General features: G+C 54.0%; 1 protein-coding gene and 1 pseudogene across 2 annotated transcripts in view; one reads left to right on the top strand and one right to left on the bottom strand.

The window, feature by feature from the left end:
• OPA3 (OPA3, outer mitochondrial membrane lipid metabolism regulator) overlaps window positions 1-5,201 on the bottom strand; it is a 67,366-nt gene that overhangs the window by 41,020 nt on the left and 21,145 nt on the right. The gene's annotated exons all lie outside the window — the stretch shown is intronic.
• LOC111744661 lies at window positions 3,553-3,670 on the top strand (annotated as a pseudogene).

Below are 5,201 nucleotides of genomic sequence, written 5' to 3'. Positions count from 1 at the left end.
GCGGCGGGATCCGCCAGCGGCCAGTGTAATGGGACCAAGAGGCCGCTCTGCCTGGAGGACCTGGCTCCTCATCTTCTCAGGTACTGGGACCCCAGCCCTCCACCCAGGGCCCCGACCCCTCGCCAAGCCCAGGGCCCCCTGCACCCAGCCCTCACTCTTCTCTCCTTTGAAGCCCTCTACCTCCTGCTGTGGCCAGTCTCTAATGGATTGCCTGTGCGTACCTGGTCCTCCCTGAGCCGAGAACCCAGCGGTGAGTACAGGGGTGAGGATCTCCTGTGGGGAGCCTCTACTCGTACAGGGTTCACTGTAGGAGTCCCATACCCTCCAGCAACTTTAAGCAGCAAAGGATTAAATGCAGGTGAGGTGGGCTGGCAGGAACACAGCCTTCCAAGTGGGAGTTTTTAAAGTTCAGGCCTATGATCATGAGTTACAAAACCAAAGTCTGGTGTGTTACGACCAGGATTTCTTTAAAGGAAAAAAATCGAACACATACTGTATAATTCCATTTATATAAGAGTCTAGGAAATGCAGACTCATCTCTATCAGATCCGTGGTTGCCTGGGGAGTGGGGAGTGGGGAGTGGGGGAGGCGGTCGGATTACAAGGGGCATGGAGATACTTTGGGGTGATGGATATGCTCATTCTCCAGACTGAGGGGATGATTTCGCGGGTGCACATGCCTATCAAAACTTATCAGATTGTACACTCTGAATATGTGTGGTTTATTGTACATCGATTATAGCTCGATGAGGCAAAAAAAAAAAAAATAATAAGGAAATGGAAGAGGAAAAAAATACAATCTACTGAATAGACTAAGCCAGAAAGGAAGGAACAGAAAGGAAGGCATTAGCCAGGTGGAGTGATGTTTGTCACAGGAGATGAGGGGCAGGCAGTCCCCAGAAGAAAGAGAAGCGCTGAACTAGAGTGAGGAGGGGAGGGGGGTCCCAAGGCACCCCGAGGCTGGGACCCCGCCTTGCAGCTCTGCCCAGGCCCAGGCTGAGCTGTCTCCGGCCCCCAGGGGAGGTGCTGGTGGTCCGGATGGAGGCTTGGAGACGCTGCGGCAGCGTGGCCCTGGACCCCCGGGACGGCACGTGGAGCTGCTGTGGGCTCCAGTACCCCTTCCACCGCGGCTCCCAGAGGTGCTGCTCGACCAACAGGAGCAAGTTCCAGGTCATCCCCAAGGACGACAGCAAGTCGGAATACGACGACTGCAGGAAGAACAAGGGTGAGGACCTCTAGGCCCAGGAAGGCACCCTTCCCCACCCCCGCCCGCCCACCCCGGCGCCCTTTCCCCCTGAGCCTCCACTCTGAGGACTTGGGAATCACCCAGTGGCCCCGTCTTTCCAAGAATCTAAGTTATGGGCCACAAGTTCCCATGATGTGACCTCGCATAAGTCACCTCATATTTCTGGGCCTCGGGCTCACTGTCTGCAAAACAGACCTAATCAGAGAAGCTTCCGGCTCTGGTCGTGGGGAAAGATGATGGCCCCGTGACAGGGGAGACGAAGCCCTCGGTTCAGAGCCCCTTGCCCGGAGCTCTCCTCATCCCGGGAGCTTTCCTTCTGTTGGCAAGTGGACGGGCTGAGCCGGAGGCCCCCAGGTGGCCGAGTTCAGCCCAAAGCACAACTCCTGTGCCTTCTCCCTGGCAGCTCCCCTGAGCCGCAGGCCTCTCCGTGGTCGCCCTCCTGGCACGGACAGGAAACAGGTCCACCAGGGGACAGACGGGCGTTCGCGCGTGTCCACCGCAACGAGGCTGAGTTCGTGCGTGCCGCAGTCCCGTTCCTAGGCCTTCCTGTGCCAGGAGGCTGTGAGGCCGTGAAGGATTCTTTCCCGGCTGCCCTGCCACCCAGGGACATGTCGCCCAGGATGTGTGAGGCGGAAGGAGGGAGGCAGGGCCGCCATCAGCCCACTGGCGAGGGTGGGCTGGGGACGCCGCGGTTTTCCGAGGTGAACTTCCGATGCCCTATCACCGACTTCATGGCTGTCACGGCTTCTTGGCCCCTCAAAGGCAGCAGTTCTGTGGTGTCACGCCCAGAGACGCGGCCAAGAGCCGGTTCATCGAGCCCTGCCAATGACCGTGCACGCCGCGGGCTCCGTATTAACGCTTTCTGCCCCATTTACTTTGAAATGCAGCAAAACTAAGAGGGCCTGACGGGCGGGTAGAAGGGTGGACGGAGGGGTGGCCTGTGACAAAGCGGGCACGGGGAAAGGTCAGCGGGCGCCTTCGTGAGGGGGAGGGGGGTGTTTCACTGCAAAGACAGTCTTTCGACATCGCTGCATATTTGAAAATGTCCCTAATAAAATGCTGAGGAGAAAACTCCTTTCTTCTTAAAAGAGCCAGAGCGTTTTCTCTTTCCTGTGAGCAAACCCTGACGACGCAGCGGACCTTGGAAATGAGTTTTCTACGGCCGATGTGGCACGGGGCCCTGAGCACGCAGCGCACTGAGCAGCTGTCGCGGCCTCGCCTGGGTCCCCAGCGCGTGGAGGCACCTCCTCCCAGGAACAGATGAGCAGCAGGGCACAATGCTAAGGGAAGTCCTAAGGATAGGGGCCCCGACTCCCGCCGGCCCGAGATGAAGGTGGGGCGCCGGCCCCCTCAGGCAGGAGAACTTGCCAGCTAAGGGTCAGTGCTGGGATTCTGGGCTCCCCAGGCTGGCGTCCCCTCAACACTCCCTCCCCAGCCCTCAGTTTCGCCCTCTACGAAACAAGTTGGGTGATAATAACCCTTACCCGCGGGGCTGATGAGATCCAACAGGGCTGCCTGGCTCCATCCAAAGGTTTCTGTAAAGAGCGGCCATTGTTGTTATGAATTAGGCCCAGGCTGGGGCCACTGGATCTCAAAACTAAAAGCTGTCATGCATGGAAGGGGGGGGCAGGAAGAGGACAGAAGCACCCTGCGGTGTGTGCCCAGAGGCCTGGGAGATAAGGTCCCTGTTAGCAGTCCCCAGAGGTTCCTCTCTCCTCCTGTGACCACAGCGTGGACACAGGCCCGGCCTGGCCTCAGACCCCATCTCCACTTCCTCCATGAACCTCGTGTCCCTCACCAGTAGGATGGCTGGTCAAACAGCCCCCAGGGAGAAGGGACAGCTCTTCTTATGGCAGACTTCCAGTTAACAACTGGGGAAGGAAGAGAGAAAGAGAAAATTGCTATCAGGCAAATACCGCAAAGATCACTGATGGATACTAAAATGAGTGGGCAAAGTTTGAGGAAAAATGGGGCATTTGCGTAGCCTGAAGGCGTCTTCTCCAAGATGTTTATTAACTACAAAGGGAAAAATAGTAACTTTACAACGGGCGAACCTAGCAGACACCACCCTAACGACGTGAGCAAGGTCAGCAGGACCAGAGATTAGACGTCCAGAAGCCATGAGCCCCCTGATGTAGCGCCCCGCGAAAGCATCGAACTCAAACTGAAGGACAGTCTACGAAATAACTAACCAGTACTCTTCCGAAGGGCCAAGGTCGTAAGACAAAGAAAGACCAAGAAACCGTCACACATTAAAGGGGACTGTGGGGGCATAACTGCGACGCAGGACAATAGATAAGATCCTGGGTCTGCGGCCATGACGCCCCGAACAACCCGATCCCATCTGATCTCGGACGCTAAGCAGGGTCGGGCCTGGTTAGTACTTGGGTGGGAGACCACCTAGGAAGACCAGGTGCTGTAGGCGGAAAAAATAAAAAAATAAGGGATTGTAAGCTGACAAGGTCCTTGCGATCTGTGAGGTCAACCAAGGGTGGCCTCGCCTAAAAAAATAAATAAATAAATAAATAAAATAGATAAGATCTTGGGAGGGGAAAAGGACGCTGGCGGCAAACTGGCAGCGTGTGAGTGAGGTTCGCGGCTGCGCTGAGGGCCCTGCTCTCACGTTCACTCCCTGGCTTTGCTCACCGTTCTATTTAAGATGCTGTCACGGGGAGACGGAGGGAAAGGCATGCCGTTTTGACAGCTTTTCTGTAAATCTAAGCTTAGTTCAAAGTTAAGAAGTAAAAAAAAGAAATCGCCTTCAGGTGGCAAGACTGGGAAGAAATGGACCCTCTCAAAAATCTGTCGCACGCCCTTGAGTCAGTAATTGTGCTTCCGGAAACTGACGCCACATTTCACCCCCAAAGGCGTGGAAGGCTTACCTGGCACCTTAATCCTGCAGCACTGTTTATGATGACAATTTAAAAAGCCAGGAAAGAGCGTACAAGACTATCTACTGTCTTAAAATTAGAGTAACTCTGGCAGCAGCCGAAATAAGGAGCAAGGACGTTTTTATGTGCCAGTAGATAGTTCTCTCTAGGATGAGAGAGCACGGTCATGGAGAAGCAGAGTGTGCTGTTCGCTACGGTCGTGGAAAAGTGGGGGGTCAGGTGCATGGTGGCATTTGCCCGGAAATGGGCTTTTTTCCCCCTGGAAAATACACGAGATAACTGGGGACAACACAGCAGAGCTGACAAGCTCAGGGAGGTCACATGGCAGGCCTGACAATGTCAGTGACCACGAGTAAGTAACCGCATAGGACAGCCTGATCACGGATTCCTAACTGGGCCCGTCACGTCCCAGGCAGTCACGTCCCAGGCCCATAGCGTCCTTAGCAAAGGTCAGCGAGCTCTGTCCATTGTTCCCATGCATCACGGATAACATACCTCTGAAATGACAGTGATTTTCTCTCCCAGACCCCCCGGAGGCAGAGATGAAACCAGGAGGTGGTTGTCCTGTTGCCTGCATACTGTCTCTATTTACTGTAAATGTTACATGTGAACTATCCTATACCCACCACGGTAAAAGTACATAGCCATTCTGCTTTTTATCCAATTCTAGAGATTCTCCGCCACCCCCCCGTTTTCTCCCACCTCCTTCATTCACCACCACCAACCTTCCTTATGTTTCTCCCTTGATTCTAAGTGCCAAACTGCCAATCTCCAGAGAACCTTTTCCATCCACTCAGACCTTCTTCCGGACATGTCCTCAGTTTGGATCAAATAAACGCTAATAAACTCTCATAAAATTTTTCTACAGGTTTGGCTGTGCTTTTGTGGACATGGGAAAGAAAGTAAGAGGGATGCCTACCTCACGCCTCATACCTATTCAAAATAAATTCCAGATGCATCAAAGACTTAAACACATATATAAATAAGACTGTAAAATTACTAGAAGAAATCACCAGAGAAATCATTTACAATCTAGAAATGGACAGTCTTTCTAAGGATGCCACA

The sequence above is a fragment of the Pteropus vampyrus genome, unplaced genomic scaffold (genome assembly GCF_000151845.1).
Source record: "Pteropus vampyrus isolate Shadow unplaced genomic scaffold, Pvam_2.0 Scaffold138, whole genome shotgun sequence".
Classification (NCBI taxonomy): domain Eukaryota; kingdom Metazoa; phylum Chordata; class Mammalia; order Chiroptera; family Pteropodidae; genus Pteropus; species Pteropus vampyrus.
The sequence above is the reverse complement of the archived record's forward strand: the minus strand, read 5'-3'. Positions and strand labels throughout refer to the sequence as shown.